The 18666-nt window shown below is 43.2% G+C and overlaps 1 long non-coding RNA gene across 1 annotated transcript in view; it reads right to left on the bottom strand.

Annotated features, from left to right (window-relative positions):
- Window positions 1-6522: 6522 nt before the first annotated feature.
- The window catches only part of LOC138286605 (uncharacterized), an 86043-nt gene continuing 73899 nt past the window's right edge, over window positions 6523-18666 (bottom strand). Inside the window, exons 3-4 of the long non-coding RNA XR_011202019.1 lie at window positions 17422-17489; window positions 6523-7294 (exon numbers count right to left, since the gene is read on the bottom strand). This is a non-coding gene — a long non-coding RNA (uncharacterized lncRNA). The remainder of the gene's footprint in view (window positions 7295-17421; window positions 17490-18666) is intronic.

Genomic DNA, 18666 nt, shown 5'->3' with positions numbered 1-18666 from the left:
GCAGAAGGAACTGCAGTGATGGATGGATCTGCTCCTTCTCTCAAAAGAGGTGTTACTCCATCAGGATCCACTAAAAGTTCTGATAAAAGATGTCAGTTCCTTTGGACGGGGGGGGTCACTCATGGTTGTATAGAGCTGTCATAGGGTTCCAGTGGCATTTGGAGGGATGCAATTTGGTTATAAGGACAAACTTTATGGTGGCGCTGACGTATCTTACCAACCAGGGGGGTACCATATTGCAGTCTCTGAATTTGATGGCTGTTCAGCGGTTTCAGTGGGTGGAGAGTCATCTGGTTTCTCTTCTGGCAGTGTACATCGGGTGGAGGTAGACAATGTAAGGCGGACACACTAAGCAGGGTTTTTCATCCTCTCAGGAGATGTCTTTGACTACGTAAGCTTCCACCAAATCTGCAATAGTTTTGAGAGACCATCCTGGATCTGTTTGCTTCCTACCACAACGTGCAGCTTCCTGCAAGATGGGGTTTGGGGGGTGGATACATTGATAATTTGCTGGCTGTCCTCCCTTCTGCATGCTTTTCTTCTAATCCCTCTGATTCCCAAGTTGTTGGCCAGATTGTTAAAAAAAACTCATTTTTGCTTCTGAAGTCCACGGCTGTTTGGTGTCCTTGGTTTCTCTCTCTCTCACCCTCTCCTTTGAGGGTGTCCCATGCTCTTTCTTTCCAGAAACTTCATCTATCGGTATGGAAGTTGAAAAGTACAGATTACAGAAAAAAGGTCTGCCCAGACACTTAGCAGTAGCTATCCAGCAGTCCAGAAGACCATCTACTTTGAAGTCTTTCCGTTGCTATTGGAACAGTTTTCAGAGATGGTGTGCTCCTTTGACTCTCTCCTCTTTAGCTTGCATGTTAAATTATAACCTGGAGTTCCTTTGGGGGTGATTTGAGAAGCTAGTCTGTGTCCATGTTGTGGGTTCAGTGGGCAGCTAATAGGGCTTGTAGAGCTCCTTGGGGCGATCATTTGTGTTCTTATAATTTGGTAGCTAGACTTTTAATACAAAGCAAAGGTATGCTTGCACCAAAGTGCAAGGGTGTCTGCGTTGAAGGAAATGACTGTTTATGTGCAGGAAGGTGTCCTTTCCTGCACATAAACAAGCTAGAATGGTGATTAGGCATTTCTATGTGTACTGCAGAATGCAGCAAACATAGAAGTAGCAAATCGTCATTGAACACCTTCCCGCACATAGAAAATCATTCATGGTGTTGCGCTCATTCTATGTGTGCTACAGAGCGCATCCATTTTCGATCTGTCAATAACTTTGCATATTTTTAGCGAGCCTTGAGCCATCCCCTTGAATTACAAATATCACTCATTTGGAAGCCAATAAGCCATAATATTATACAGCATGGATCTATATTAGTAATTTTTGCAGAAACTTCATTGTTTCAGGAAAAACACACAAATAAATGAAATTTTATGAGACCATTTTCAGTCTAGTCAACAGTAATCGCACCATCATAAAACACTCAAAGTGTTATATGCATTGACACCGTACAAATAGTGGGAATGTGCTATTCAAAACAAACAACATCATCAAATATAAAAGCTGCACAAAAGACATGTTTATGACATGCAATAATGCCCTCTCAAGTTTCCTGTGATTTCTGTGAGGAAAAAAACACAAATAAATGAAATTTTATGAGACCATTTTCAGTCTAGTCAACAGTAATCGCACCATCATAAAACACTCAAAGTGTTATATGCATTGACACCGTACAAACAGTGGGAATGTGCTATTCAAAACAAACAACATCATCAAATATAAAAACTGTACAAAAGACATGTTTATGACATGCAATAATGCCCTCTCGAGTTTCCTGTGATTTCTGTGAGGAACACATGCTCAAACACACTGGAATTCAGACGCCCTAAGAGATTCCAAGCACTATTGCAAGCGGCTGGAAAGAAAATGGAAGATCATTTTAGACAACGCTTCCGGAGACACCTACAATCCTGCACTCAGAAGGTGCCACACATAGATCAAGGAGGACAGGAGAGTGGCCCTCATGATCAGACTCGAATCCACCACCAACTTCAGTAAACAACCCTTCAACATCATCATAGAATTCACCAACCCGACAGCCACAGCCAACACCATCATCCCCTCAGAGACCCTCTGTGACAACTGTTCAGACTTTTTCCAGACCAAAATTCTCACGGTCTACTCCAACTTTGCACACCAACCCATCATAGAGGACATCATCATGCAAACCACTCCACCACCATCAGGAGCACCCATCTCCTAACAAACTGGAACCCCCTCAGCACAAAGAAACCTTCAGACTCATGCAGACCATCCATTCAAGAACCCCTCAAGCCCCTGCCCTCACAACATGTACAACCTGGGATGCTCACAGATCAGCATCAACCTCACCACTATCAACTCCACCATCATCAGCGTAAACTTCCTGGACAGCTCGAAACATGTGGAGGTCACTGCCCTGCTGAAGAAACCCCTGGCAAACCAAACCTCATAAACTACAGGCCCATCTAGCTCCTATACTTCCTGGCCAAAGGCCTGGGGAAAGAGAGCAACGATCAGTTCTCTGCCCACCTTGAACAGCACCACATCCTGGACTCCATCCAGTCAGGGTTATGCAACAGACACACACAGCACAGAAACCACTCTCCTGACAGCAACAAAAGAAATCTGATCTATCATGTACACAGGATGAACTGCTGAATTTATCCTGCTCGACTTCTCAGTGGCGTTCAACAACATCTCACACTTGGCACATTCATCTTCAGGAATCAGGATTCCAAGGACCCTTCCTAAGTTGGATTACCTCCTTTCCCTCCAACTAAACACAATTCAGACTCTCCACTTTCACCTCTGAAGACAAGAAGCTTGTCTGCGGAGTCCTCCAGTGCCCCTCCCTCAGTCCAACCTTGTTCAGCTTTTACATAGCACCTCTCACATGCATCATAAGAACCCACAACATTAAAATGGTCTCTTATGCCGATGACACTCAGCTCATTCTCTCCCTCACCAGCTGCACGTTCTTTATGGCCAACTGGGTGCTAGAGAACTGCCTCAAACGCAAAGCGGACAAATAGGAGATCATGGCAGAAACCTCTGCATCATCCTTGATGATAAGCTCTTAATAAACAAACAAGTCAATGCTGTGATCACATCCTGCTTCCAGATCCTCCAAATGGTTCAGAATGTCTTCAAATCATTCCCCAAGCACACAAGACATAGATACACCCAGGCCCTCATTACAAGCAGACTTGATTATGGCAACATACTCTACAACAGCATCTTCAACCAACTCATAAAATGACTCCAAGCCATTCAGAGCACCGACGTCAGACTCATCCTAGACATCCCAGAAGCATGTTCATCACTCCCTAGCTCGTGGAACTACACTGGCTACCCATGCAGAAACGCTGCAAATTGCACACCTACAAAGGCCTCCACAATGCAGTATCAGCCCACCTCAATGACCAACTCCAGCTTTTTCAGCTCTCTAGAAAGCTACGCTATACCTCTCTCTCCCTCGCACGCAACCCAACATCTGTAGAAGCAAGACAGGAGGACACACTTTCTCCCTCATTGCCTTGAAAAGATGGAACAAACTCCATCTCCACATAAAGACCACCACTCCACTCCTCAACTTTTGCAAGAAGCTGAACACTTATCTGTTTAACTTGGAGCACACGTCGAAACTACGCTCCTGCTCCAGCGAATGGATACCCTCATGAATGATAAGCTATGCCATGCAAATCTACATAACATACCTTAACATATTTATCCCTACTTGCCCTGTGCCATTGTGATTTATTGTAATGTCAGTCGAAGCACGCAATTACATCACTGGGCCAAAATACACATCTGTTTGTTACCATCCAATTATGTATTGAATAGCTGGATAGTTCTGTTGCATATAGAGCAGTAGTTTCAAAACCATAAAAATCACAGAGGTCGATCAGTGGGAAGGCTAGCACTGGCCTGACATGTGAAATAAACATGAAATAATAAGTGAGGTGTCTGATAGTCCAATAAGGCCAGTTCGGGGTTATATAACCTTGAGCCTCGTGACCAAGCGCCACGTCACCAGAACATTCGTCCCAAAATACAGTGCTGTCTGTTCCGTACCCGCTCTCTTTATTTAAGTACAGCTGCAGCGGTCACCAATAGCCTTTGTGATATTATTGGACCTTTTTCTCTACTTAACACGGGGCACAGGAGGTTCTGGGTGCTATAAAATAGCACCTACCTGGTCAAGGCATTTGGGGTGAATTGGAGGTTGGAGCCACAGTCCCTTGAAGATGTCTCTGCTTGATAACGGCGGCTATAAAACAAAATAATATAAAACAATGTGAGATTTATATTCAGGCTCTCTAAATCCCACTTTTGCTGTATCTTTAAAAAATATATATTCACTTGTTTATATTGTTATTCTCAAGCACTAAAATCTAGGAACAATGTATTTGTTAACACTACAGACAAACTGTGGTGTTGTCACTGGAAAGGAATGGAACACCGTGACATCAGTAGGCTATGTGATGTAGGTGTGTCCCATTTGCATTGGACGTTCCACTTATATTCTTCAATAAATATTTTTAATAACATCAACGTGTGCGTGGAAGATTACTACAAAGCTGACAACAAGGATGAAGAGAAGATTGCATTTCTGAAGCGCTGTGAGTACATGACTAGTGACGCTTGGCTGCAGTTACAGAAGGAGTTTATGCATAGTGAGGGACACAGAGGCGTTTCACATGATGGACAGCAGCAGTTGGAATTATTGAGGCTGTATCTTTTTTTTCAGCGCTTTACAAGTTATTGTAACTTACTGCAGGTCTTTTTGGTCATCGAGTGTTGTGAAACTTTTAGTTGCAGCAGTTTGCCTCAAGAGTCCGCGCATTGTTTGTGGCCTCACGCATCCGTTGCTACGTGTGACACTGCTCTTCAAAACAAAGTACAGCGTATGACGGCAGATCAAGCAACGGTATTTATAATAATCAAACCAGGGCTATTTCCCAAGGAAACTGAGGTTGGACGATGTAAGGATGGCCTTTTGTAACTTTGGGATACTGCAGTAGAAAGAAGCACAAAGCATGACATTCAGAAGTCTTACTATAAGTTTGTGCTAACGGTGATAGACACACCTTTATATTACATATTTATTTGACATACTCTGAGTGCTGTAAATGCTGCAGGTGTAAGCATTTCAGCTGAGACACATTGACCTTTGTCATTGGCGTTTTTGCATAAAGGGCTTTATTGTGTCAATATTTGACAGCTTTTTGTAGCTTTATCACATGTTTGTTCTATTGAGAGCAAGGTAACTTGCAACTAAAAAAGGAGGAACTGTATTTAATCCACATAGTAGGTGAACTGTTTGGGGATGATAAATGACAGTCATTTTGGAAGAGGTGTTTATTTGAAGTAACTTTAGCATATTTTTTGTTCGCACAGCGATTTGCACACTATCTATTATTCAGTGATTTGCACAGTTTAAACAGTGCAGATCAGTCATACAGAATTCTGTTTTGTGCAAATCACATTTATTAATTATTTACTTCTGTGTAATAATATCAATTTACTTACCTGGCTAGCTTACAACATGCAAAATGTATCTCCCCAGCACCGTTGCTTCAAAACCCAGGTGATCGACCTCTTGAATGGAAGTTATGGTCAAGATCATTTGAAGCTTATTTAGGAGCTATTGATGGGCAATGATCTAGACCTGAGAGAAAGAAGAGTTTAATGTATTAAAGTGGTATAGACACATTTATAACAGCTTTAAAAGTACTGCTGCAAAATGTGTGTTTGAGAATTTTACATCACAACTCATCAGAGATCAGTTAATTGCCAGATGTCATTCTAAGAAAATTCAAGAGAAGTTGAGATAGCGAAGAGTATTGAATGTTCTTTTGAGGATGCAAAACAGTTAGAAGTGTCATTTGCTAATACAACAATTTCAGGGGTTGTTAGTAACAAAATGGTTTCTAATGAAAACATTGATAGTTGGAAACAAGTATATACAAGTGTTTAAAATAATGACAGCAAAAAACTGGCAATTGTTAGCGCCAAGAAGTATAACACACAAGTCAAAATTAGTCCAAAAATGAGCTATTACAGATGTGGGTCTTTACTTCACATGTCATCTTTGAAGAACTGTCCAGACATAAATCAGCAATGCAGAGGTTGTGGAAATATGCAACATTTTTTCAGAGTGTATAGAGGAGCAAAAAGGAATGGTGTTCAGTGTGTGTTGAATGAGAATGATGACAGTGGTTGTGATGATCAATTTAGCAACAAAGAGTACATGTTTATAATTAAGAATACAGAGCCACATACAAGTAAAGAAATAATGGATCCCGACATTGAAAGTTTGATTGATGGAGTAGAGATAAAATTCTTAGTTGAAACAGGACCCCATACTACAATTGTATCACAAGACAAATTCAATGAATTCGGGAGCAATAAAACACTTCATCCTCCTGATGCGTAAACAGTGGCTTTTGAGGGAAGCAAGATAGATCTAATTGGATATTTCATTGCTCCTTAGAAGTTTTAGATAATGCCATTCAAGGCAAGGTTTATGTGGCAAAAAGAGGAATCAATGTTTAGGGTTGCTACACCAAGCTGAATTCAAATAAATGAACAAATCGGAGTAGGACAAACCTGTCTTTATTGTCAAAAAAGAGGTAAGTTTAATTAAGCAGATTTCTAATGTTAAAGAAATTTCGGAGAGCAAAATTGAAAAGATATTTCAAGATCGGTTAGAAAAGATTCAAATTTTTACTCACACTATAAAGGTCGAGCAGGGAGCAGTTCATGGTAAGGACAAATCAAGAAACATACCTTTGGGTGCAAGGACAGACTTGTCCAAGTTATTGAAAGATTTGTGTTTACAAGGTATAGTTGAAAAAGTTGATGCAACCTTGTGGTTCTCTCCCATTGTGCTAGCAAGGAAAAAAACAGGTGACCTAAGCGTGTGCGTTGACTTCAGAAGTCTGGATGAAGCTATATGGGTAGGCCATTTTCCATTGCCAAGGATTGAAGACTTAATAACAAAAATTGGTAGCATCAGGTGGAACTATATACTTCAGTCTTGAGACTTAACTGCCTTTATCACTTCTGATGGAACTTTTCAATTTTGTAGGCTGCCTTTTGGCCTGGCATCTGTGGCTGTCGTTTTTCAAAGGTTAATGTCAGAAATTTTTCAAGATCATCCTCATGTTGTAGCATTCCAAGATGACATTTTGTTTTTTTCAAGTAGCGAAATGGAACACGATAAAATTTTTGATGATGTTCCAAATCCTGTAGAGAAAAGAGGAGTAAGATTTAGAAAAGATAAATGTATTTTGAAATGCAGGGAAACAGAATATTCAGGACACACTTTTTCAGAACAAGGAATCAAACCCAAACTAAGCCTGGTTAAAAAAAAAAAAAGAGACCAATTATTGTCTTTCCTTGGAATGTAGGAGTTTATTCAACATTTTTAAAGGATTTTGCCAAAAAAACTGAGTGTTAGATTTTTATTAAAAAGAAGGACTACATTTGTGTGGTGTGATGAGTGCGGAAAAATGTGTGAGAAAATTAAACAAGAAATTGTCAAGGCTCCAGCTTTACAACTATTTGTATAAGGAAAGAAAACCATTGTGACAGTTGATGCATGTGAATATGGTTTAGGGGCTGTGCTGTCGCAATGTAATGGTGAACGTGAAAGTACAATAGGGGAGGAGGAATCCAAGATGGCGGGCGGATTTCCCGGCTGATCGCCACTACCGCTCTAGCCCATCCCCAGACTACACGCAGCTCTCGCTCACCTGCGGCCGCGGATGCCGCGGACGCTGTGCGCCGGCAGCACGGACCACTGCGGGTGCTTTTCGGCTTTCTGGTGGTCCCTGCCAGGATCGGGGCCGCAACGGCAGGCACCGGTGGGCCCCGCAAGAATAGGCGAGCGTGGCGCTCGCTCCAGACCCGCGCTCTTGTCCATCTCGGCTAAGCGCGATTCCCGCCGCTTCCTGGCAATATTAGTTGGTGTTTGGGGCGTGTGGGACGCTCGGATGGCGCCGCAGATAATCAGGACCCCTCGCTCCTTACGGGCACGGCAGAACCAAGACCCAGGAGGAACCAGAAAGGATAAAAAGCTACCGGTCCCCGGATCAAAGGAGCACAGCAATCTTCATGGAATGGGGGCCCGCACAAAACAACCGACATGGAAAAAGACGCAAGGTACTCTGTTCCAACAATGTTTTCTAGCGTGATGCGGCCTAAGCAAAGGTCCACGGAAAAGGCAGCTTGTGATGCGCAATCAAACGTGTTAGGAGTCAACGATGAGCATGTACCTGTTGCATTTACATCTCCTGAAGCATTCACTCCTATGTTCGATGCAGGGGGGAGGGAGCCACCCTGTCAAGAGACCGCCAGTACAAGTCCAGGAAATAGCGGGGAGGGGGTAGCCCTCCCCCCAATGGGGTGTGCGAAGCTATCTGAGCAGGAACTTAAGGAGTCAAATCAGAGGTCTCAGGAATCCATTCCAGAGAAATGTGTAGTACAATCTAGTCCATCAAGCTGCAAGTTAAATTTGCAACAAATTGACGATATGGCCAAGTCCTCAACGATATATGAGACTACCCCCCCAGCTCCTGCCCAGAGGGGAAAAGAGGCGAAACCAACAAACACCGATCAGGGGCCATTTGATACAGCAGAGAGTTTTTTTCCCTCTCCGATCAGTCTAAAGACTCAGATTTGGACGAAGAAATTCCTTTAACAGATTCAGATATCGAGAGTAGCTCTGCTGCAAGTATCTGGGTATCAAACTACTTAACATGCAGAAGAAAATCAGTTGAGCAAACTGAAGCCAGGAGCAGTTCAGGGGCCACGCTTAGGAGAGACCCGATCAAGCCTCAAGAGGAGGATGGTGAAATGCAGTGGGATTATACGGCCACCCAACAGGCCTTTTCGAAAAGGGATTCGGCCTGTAGTACTCTGGTGCCCCCCCCCACGGGCGACCTTGTAGAACCTCCTTCTTTGGATCTTATTTACAGGACAATGGTCCAGAATCATGAACAGACTCAGAGGGAGAGCAGGAAAATGAAAGCAGCAAGCAGACAGCTACAACTATCTATTAAAAAAGTGGTCAAATTCTGCCAGGATATTGGTGTACGCATCGCCACCATGGAGACTCGAACGGAGGAGCTGGAAATCGAAGTTAAAGTTAAAGCAGCAACAGCACAGACGACGACACAAGGGCAGCAGATCTCGGATATTCAATGGAAACTGGAAGATGCTGAAAACCGTCAGCGGCGGAATAACTTGAGGATCTTGGGTATAGCAGAGGACCTCGAGGGGCAGGATACTAGGGCTTATATAGCTTCACTTTTTAAGAAAGCATTCCCAGACTTGAATGGGTGGGATTGGGAAAAGGAGATTCAGAGAGCACACCGTTTTCCATTAATGAAGAAAAAACAAGCTTTGACTGCTACAAATAGAGACCAGAGTTACCCACGGGCCATTATAGTGTATTTTGGTAATTTTTTACTGAGACAGGCTGTGTTTGAAAAAGCTCGCCCCAACTCAAAGGTGACGGTGGAAGGTGTATCATTCTTTAGTAGGCCAGACTTCGCACATGCCACTGTAGAAAGACGGTGGCGACTTAGGCAGATGATTGCTCAATTTCAAGAGTTGGGGGCGGAAGCCTACTTGCTAAGCCCTGCGCGTCTAAAAGTTGTCTACAAAACAACTACAAGATTTTTTCTTTCAGAAATTAAGGCGGGGGAATATGTACAGCAGCTGAAAACCGGTCAAGTGCAGGGGGTACGGGAGAAGGGGGGGAGGGACTGCCGTGAATAGTTGTTTATATGTAAATGTATGTGATACTGATTGGGGTGTTTTTTTTTTTTTTTTGAACATTTATCGGTTAAGGGTTTTGATCGGGAGGGTGAAGATGAGGGGCCGCGTGTATGGATTGGCAAGCCATAAGTGTGTGAAGGTGTTTTACGTATGGGTGGGCTAACGGGACTGGCAAATACCATCTTACAGGCTCAGAAGCCTGGCGATTCCATTTGTAGGGGTAAGGGTTGGGGGGTGGGTTAGAGGAGGGTGGGGGTCACAGGGACAAAAAGGATAATGGGACACGCAGCAGGGGGAGCGGGGATGGCTCTTATCAGTGGAAAAGGTGTCAGGGTGTGAAAGCAGCAAAGTCGAACGAGGCATACAGGGGAACTAGAAGGATCAGCATCCATAAAAATGGGACAGCAAAGTGAAATACGTATCGCCACAGTGAACGTTTGTGGGCTCAATAATAACAAGAAGCGGCAGTTTGTAGGAGAGGTTTTCAAGTCATGGAATGTCGATATTATTTGTATGCAGGAAACACATATTCCAGGTACACAAAAGCAGTTAATGGAGTTTTATGGGTGGAAGCTAGCGGTTTTTACACGACAACACACAACCACTAGAGGGGTAGCGATATTAACTCGGATCAGTACTCTGGTTATACATAAACAATTTGCTGATAATCTTGGCAGGCTTGCTCTGTTGGAGTGCTCGGTTAAGGGACTAAGGTTCACTCTATGTTCTATTTATGGATCTAACACAGATGATCCAGAGATACTGGATTGGCTTAATTTAGAACTTACGAATTGGGCAACACCTATCATAATGTGTGGAGATTTCAATATACATTTAGATAGTAAAGAACCCATTCAGGAACAAACACTCTACCTGGGTAGAAAAAACAAAGTTTTTAGGGCACTTCAGTCATTGGCCATTAATCATGGCTTGATCGACGTCTGGCAGTTGTGTTGCCCGCAGGATTCAGGGTCCACCTTTTTCTCTGCTCCGCATAAGAAATTAGTCAGGTTAGACTACTTTTTTGTGACAGCCTCTCTACAAAACCAAATAGGGGTCAATAGACTTCCTAGAATCATATCAGACCACAACCCATTGGTTTTGGCTTTGGAGACCGGGAGAAAGGGCCCGCAGCCTAGATCTTGGACATTTGATAGGACACTATTAGCTGATCCAGTGTATATCCATAAAATGAAGGAATGGATCCCTGAATTTTTTAAGATAAATCAGGGCTCTGCTTCTTGTCAGATAGTTTGGGATACTTTTAAAGCTGCTGTCAGAGGAGAAACCCTGAGTTATGGGTTAAGAAAGGAGAAAATACGCACGGATCAGCTAAAATTAGTTCAGACAAAGCTGGTTAAAGCTGAGCAGCGACTAGGGAAAGTGATCCGCAGTGGAGTAGATATTTCAGACATTCTGTGTGATGTGAATATCATTAAGGCAGAAGCCGCCAAGATTTTAATGGATAAGGCTGCTGCAAAATTTTTAGTATATCATCAGAAATGCTATGAGTATAGCGGGAAAGTGGGCCAACAGCTGGCCTTAAGAATAAGACAAAAGCAGGTATTTGGGAGTATTAAAAGCTTAGTGAATGAAGAAGGGCGGATGGTACACAACGGTCCTGAGATTATGGAAGTCTTTAGACAATTCTATCAAAAATTATATACCCAGGAAGAACAGCCCCAAGAAGAGGAAGGGATCGATGCCGCGGGCAATGAGATATCAGGTCAGTTAAGAGAGGAAGATAAGGCAGCTTTAGAAGCACCTATGACATTGGAAGAATTGGATGTAGCAACTCGTGCCTTGGCAAGCGGGAAGGCGGCAGGGGGGGATCTAATTCCACTATAATTCTATAAAGTTTTTTTTGTGGAGATATGTAAACAGCTACTTAACTTATTTATTGAAGTACAAGCAGGGGCTCCTCAACCGGCCTCCTGGGGGGAGGCTAAGATAGTAGTTTTTTTTAAAAAGGACAAGGAACCCACTCAGCCTGGTTCATATCGCCCAATCTCTTTAATTAACAGCGATGCCAAAATCTACGCTAAAATACTTGCTAGCCGCTTGAGTTTGGTAATCTCAGGCTTAGTATCTCCATGGCAGCATGGCTTCATCCCGGGGAAAAGCACGGCAGATCATATAAGACGACTTATTACGTTACTTGATGTTAGTGCAACAGCCAGGCTTCCCATGGCAGTAATCTTGTTAGACGCGGAAAAAGCCTTCGATCGGGTCCATTGGCCCTTTTTATGGTCTGTCCTGCGTAAAAACAACATCGGTTCCGGGTTTGTCAAGGCAATTCAACAGCTCTACCAAAACCCAACGGCTACGATACAAGTTGCCGGGCTAAAGTCGTCCTCAATCAATATTCAGAGAGGTACGCGACAAGGGTGCCCGTGTTCCCCACTGCTTTTTGCGCTATATATTGAACCCTTGATCAGGAAAATGATCCGGAATGGTCGGATCATGCCAGTCTCATTGAAAGGAGGGTGTACTAAGATTTTAGCATATGCAGACGATATCGCGGTGGTGACCATGGACCCCAGGACTGCTATATTGGAAATAGAGCAGGAAGCCCTGCAGTTTGGGAAAATATCTGGTTATTTGCTGAACAAGAGTAAATGCCAAATATTGGTGAATGAATCAGTAGATTTTAAGGACGAGCGGGTGCTGACGCAGGTACAATATTTAGGTGTTAAACTTACAGCAAACCTTGACGAAGTGGTGAAAATAAACATGGGCCCAATTTTAACAAAGACTAGGAAAGATCTCGCTCGCATTAACAATCTACACTTGTCACTCATGGGACGCTGTAATGTGATAAAAATGGTGTTTCTACCCAAAGTACTCTACCTCTTTAGAACAATCCCCCTAGAGATTGGGCAAGATTGGTTCAAATTAATAGAGGGATTGGTTAATAGCTTCATTTGGTCCTATACAAAGCCGCGCCGGGCTTTCCATTATATGACTCTCCCAAGAGAGCAAGGGGGGTGGGCACTTCCCAATTTTAAACTTTATTATCTGGCAGCAGTGCTTCAGTATGCACAGATACTTTATGTTACGGATAGAACCGGGCAAGATGCTCTCCCTTCGATATGTACCCTGATTCTGGGCAAAGAAGCAGACGCAGTCTTCCTGCGGATTCTGGAACCCAGCTACTATAAAAAGGTTAAATTTAAGGTAATTTATGCTGCATTTAAGGCATGGACCCAGGTTAAGCCTAAGATAGGTATAGGACGAATCTGCCACTACACTCCCTTGTGGATTACCCCCACGCTTCCAGCAATATTTAAAGACCACTATTGCTTGAGGTGGAGTAATCGGGGTATTCACAAAGTCGGGGACTTGTTTCACTCCGGCAGTCACCTCAAATCATTTGAGGAACTGAGTGCGGAATTTGCGCTGGAAAAAATAGACTTTTTTAAATTTTTACAGATTAAAGCCTTTTTACTAACTAGTATGACCCAAGGTTGGCACACGGATAAGATTAAGCTAATGGAAGTCTCACGACACCCCACTAGCTGCGGTATTAAAAACCTGTATCCACTGCTTTTAAATGCTATACAAGATGACCTGGCGTCATTGGTTAAAAAATGGGAAGCACGGGTTGGAGCTAAAGAGACAGAGGTTTGTGAGTCTATGGAAATGGCACGGACTGTTTTAGTGTCTGCTGGCCCGCAAGCTCAACATTTTATGGTATTGTACAATTTATATTATACACCTGCTAAGATTGCGAGCTGGGGCAAAACGGCGGGAATTATGTGTCCACGATGCGGTTGCCCGAAAGCAGATCTCTGTCATATGTTCTTTCAAGGTGTAAAACTGGGAAGTTTGATTACTGGGATATCCGATATATTGAAGAAAATCTTGAAACAGACTATCTATCTGACACCTCAAATGTTTTACTGGGAGTTGATCATTCAGTCTGCAATAGTCGAGATAGATACTTTCTGTTCATAGCAATGTCAGTATTTCGTAACTGCATAGCATCTCTGGGGCATGATGTTGATCCCCCACGATTCAATCAATGGTTTTCACAACTCTTATCTATGTATCACCTGGAGAGTAGCCTGTATGAACTAAAAGGAGCAGCGGCCTGTAAAAGATTCACTAGAGCTTGGGCACCTCTCTCCTTATGGCTCTTGGGCCCCGAGAATGTGCCGACTAAATAAGTAAATTTATGAGATCCCTAAGAGTAGAAACTATTATCATTGACTCTTGTTTAGAATGTTTGCTTCACCTGTACGCCAATATTGATGTATTTACGCTTCTTTTTTTTTTTTTTTTCTCTTTATTATTGCAAACATGTAACCCGCTGCGTGTCCTTAAAAAATAAAATTAAATTAAAAAAAAAGTACAATAGGGTTTGCATTGAGAACATTACCCCAAGTAGAGCGGAAATACTCTGTTATTGAAAAGAACTTTTGGCATGCGTGCGGAGTGTAGAAAAATTCTAGCAGTATCTGTGGGGCAGACCTTTTATTTTGAAAACGGAAAAATTCGAAAGCTCATATTGAGAGACTTTATGCCAAGCTTTTAGAATTTACATTTACAATTGAGTATATTCCAGGAGGTAAGAATTGTAAGGCAGACTGTTCATCCAGGTTACCAATTGAGAATAATGAAGTACAAGATTGGTAGACAGAGATTCAAGAGTTTTCTTTGTCATGTGTTAAAGACTTCAACATGTGCATAGAAGAGAATGAATGGTTAGACTCTGTAAAAAAAGACAAAACATTGTGTGAACTAATGACTTTAGTTAAACCAGGTTGGCCTACGGAAAAAAAATATCTTTGGAATTACAAATGTTTTGGAAGGTTTTGGATGAGCTGTCCATTGAATGAGAAAAATTAGTGTGAGGAAACAGACTTGTACCTTCAGAGTGTTTTCGACAAAGAATAATTTCTACAGCTCACACTGGTCATTCTGGTGCTCCAATTACGAAAAGACAAATAAGAAATGATTTTTGGTTGCCCAAAATGGACAGAGAGAATGATGAGTTTGTTCAGATGTGCACAAGATGTTATAGGAATGATAAAGTATTCGTCATATAGAGTACTATAGAATCATTTGTTCCTTCAACAACTAGATCATGGCAAAAAATAGGTCTTGATTTTCTAGGACCATATCATATTTTACCACCTAACAGGAGGTATTTCTTAGTGGTAGTAGATCATTTGTCTAGATGGGTTGAAGTCGAACTGATCAGAGTTCCATCGACAAGAAGTGTCTGCTTTGACTGCAAAACTCACAATGTGGTGCAATTTATTTTGACAGAGATGCTTCAGTTTTTGAATGAATGTGTATCAAACATATTAGGACATCATTTTATCATCCACAAAGCAATGGAAAAGTAGAACGTTTTAATAAAGTGTGAGTGGATTCTATTCAAGCTGCACATAGAAACAACATCCGTGTAGATCAAGCAATCAAAGATTTAGGGTCTCATTACAACTTTGGAGGACTTTTCTGAAGACTTCCGAAGCCACTGCAGCCAGCAGACTGCCAGTGTTGACAGTCTGCTAACCGCCATACCACGAGTCCAGAAAGGATTTCCGCCTCTTTACAGGTGGATATCTGACTCTGTTGGCCTGGCCACCACCAGCACCGCCACAGCAACAAGACACTGCCTGCCATATTATGATACATATTCGGGTGTGGCGGTGTCCGGTACGGCAGGGCGGTACTGCCAGTGGAAAAGCCAGGGTCCATCCTCTCCCAGATGACCACCTCGCCGGAAAAGGTAAGTTGATCATCCGAAAGGAGGGGCTGGGCGGTGTTGGGTACATGTGTGTGGTCTGTGCATGTATGTGTGCATGTCTGTGTGTGTGGAGAGCGTGTTTGTGTGTGCATGTGCATGCGTGAACGGGGTGTGGATGAGTGTGGATGAAGGTGGGGTATGTGCATGTGTATGGATGAAGGGGGTGTGTGCATGAGTGTAAATTTGGAGGGTGTGTATGTGCATATATGCTGATGAGTGGGGGATGCATGGAGGTGTGTGGACATATGTGTGTATATATTCTTATGACAGAAATGGGGTTTCCTGTCATCAGGTGAGTGTCCGCCAGGCTTTTTGTGGTGGGGCGACTGCTCTGAAAAGCCTGGCAGTATGCTGCCTCAAAACGCAGCCTGCAACCGACACCGGGGAGCTCATCGCCGGCCGTGTCGGAGTGACTGCACCGGCGGGCCAGGCGGCGTTGTGGTGGTTAGGCTTCGGTAAAACCCCACAACTTGTAATGCAGTGGTCTTTACTGCCGGGTCCGTGGTCGAAAGACCACCACCGTGAGGCTGCCGGTCTCATGACCATCAGCCTCGCAATGAGGGCCTTAATGTGGTCTTATCGCTCCACACCACATGTAGCCACTGGCAGAAGTCCTTTTGAATTTTTGATGGGAAGGTTTGCATCCACTGAACTGTGTCCATTTTGGATGGTAAAGTTATTTCAAGAGGGAAGCAATGTAAAAGAAATTTGACAAACAGCTGGAAATAACTCCAATCATAGCAAGAGTGGCTAATTTTGTTGTGAAGGTGGCAGATTGAAAGTAGGAGATTGGGTGAGGGTATAAAATCCTGTGTTAATGAGAAAAAGCTTATCAAAATTTAAAGAATCTCAACAAATTTGTGAATTAGTATGGATGCAGTGAAACTGACTGATGGAAGTTGGTGGAATGTATGTCGGATAGCTTTAAATCCCAGTATACATGTAAAAAATTCCATACGGTTCAATATTTTAGGAAAACACACAAACATTAATAATGACAACACTGAAGTTCACAGAAGAAGTACAAGTGTTCATTTGAAACCAAAGAAATTACAAGGCTACTGTAAGAGGGTTCGCACAGCCCTGTTACGCCACGATGCCCCAGGACTAGCAAAACAGTACCCCGGGGGCACCATCGACAGCAATGAAATGCCTTGCTATAGACCAGACATCCGGGTTAACAAAGGGGAGGAGGAAGACAATGAAAAGGACTGACGAGAACAGGAAGACGGAGAAGAGCAGAGAGAGAGAGGAGAGCAGAAAGACGCACGAGAGCAGCAAGATGACGAGGAAGATGCAGAAACCAGTGCAAGTAAAAGTGCAACCGAGACGTGTGGCGGTTAAGACAGGGAATCGTAGACGCTCCCTCAGGAGGAAACACCTCTGACGATCGGAATACAAAGCCACAGCACCCGCCACATCCCTGGAGGGACGTGGCTTATGCAGGTGCGTGCCTGCTTGTATAATCCTGCAGCGTACTGGTGGTAAGGGAGGGGGTGGGGGGAGACAAGAAGAGGGAGAAGAGTATCACTTTGAAAACTTCCTCCATTTCATTTGTTGTTTGTTTTTCCATGCTCCCCCCTTTTTTACTAACCTCCACTGTATTCTTCTTCACTGGATAAAGACTTGCCTTGAAACTTGACAAAAGGGGGTTGACAACCCTGGAGAACGGGTATTTGCTTTATGTTTTCTTTTTTTTTTTTTCCCTTTCACAAGTGGGGCATATCTTCACTGTGGGCATTGTTCATTAGAGACATTTACTGGGTGTTGTTTCCCCCACCCCTGCAATCCCTAACCCCCATTCACAGAAAAAGAAACAAAGACCACTTACCTTGTCCTTTGCTTTTGTTCTTGCTTCCTGGACCCGACAACAGTGTTCCATACTATGGGGAGTCAAGCCTAGTACAGAAAAGAAGCAAAGGAAAGGAACTAAGTCAATCAGAAGAAAGAGAACGGAAGAGTAGGAAGAAGAAGAGGAGAGGAAGCAGAGAGACATATCACATAAGGAAGAACAAAAAGCCCACAAGAGACTGAGTTAATGCATGTAAACCAGAAGGAACATCTTAAACCTCCAATAAAAACATTCTCAAATATTGTAGCAACTTTTTTGATATCATTAAAGTCTCCGGCCTGGCCCAAAGAACCCCCCTACAGTGGTGTCAGAAGTGGAATAGGAGACGACATCTGTAGAAGAGGTCTACTACTACCCAAGGAGAATGGAAGTTAAGCCTACATTAGAAGACATGATACAAAGATTGGCCGAAGGACAACAGCACTTGCAGGTCGTATGGGAAGATTAACAAAGAGAGGCATGGACTGATAGAGAGACCCTCCAAAACACTTTAAAAAGTCAGGTTACGATAATAGCCATTAACCGGTTAGTGAACAAAACCGCCCTCCAAAAACTAACAGATACGATCGCGCAACCCGGGTCCACCCTAACGTTCCTAGTTCAGTCCTGCAGAAATGCTAAGAAGGAAAGGACCCAGACGCATTTTTCACCAACTTTGAGAGGGTAGCCACTTCTGCTACTTGGCAGAAGACAGGTGGGGCCAATACATAGCTCCCCTCCTGACAGGAACGTTACAAGCAGCATAACAAGCTGTAAATCCCAGAAGTACCACCTCCTATCCATTCATCAAGAAGGGTATACTGGAGCGGGTCGGGTTCGATACAGAATATTATGGAATCAAATTCTGGAAAACCAAATTGTGTCCTATGGAAAATCCTCGAGCCCTCTATTTTAGGATACAAGATCTTTGACTGAAATGGCTGGGACCCATCGGCACAGATCGGGACAAAGTCATTCGGATTATATTACTCGAGTAATTCCTTGAGGCCTTACCCTCAATGACATGGAACTGGATAAAACAACACCCTAATGTAGACACCACTACCGCAAATGATTTGGCTTGTGCATACCATCAGGCCCCTGTTTTTAAATTAGGTATACACAAAGGGGCCTTTACGCGAAATCGACCCGCGGCCCCTCCTATCATCCAAAGCTGCTCAAAGGAACCGAGGAAATCCTCACCCCTAGGGTCACAGAGAAAACCCCTAATCAACAACCCCAATG

This window comes from Pleurodeles waltl, chromosome 1_1, assembly GCF_031143425.1.
Source record: "Pleurodeles waltl isolate 20211129_DDA chromosome 1_1, aPleWal1.hap1.20221129, whole genome shotgun sequence".
NCBI classification, from domain to species: Eukaryota; Metazoa; Chordata; class Amphibia; order Caudata; family Salamandridae; genus Pleurodeles; species Pleurodeles waltl.
The sequence above is the reverse complement of the archived record's forward strand: the minus strand, read 5'-3'. Positions and strand labels throughout refer to the sequence as shown.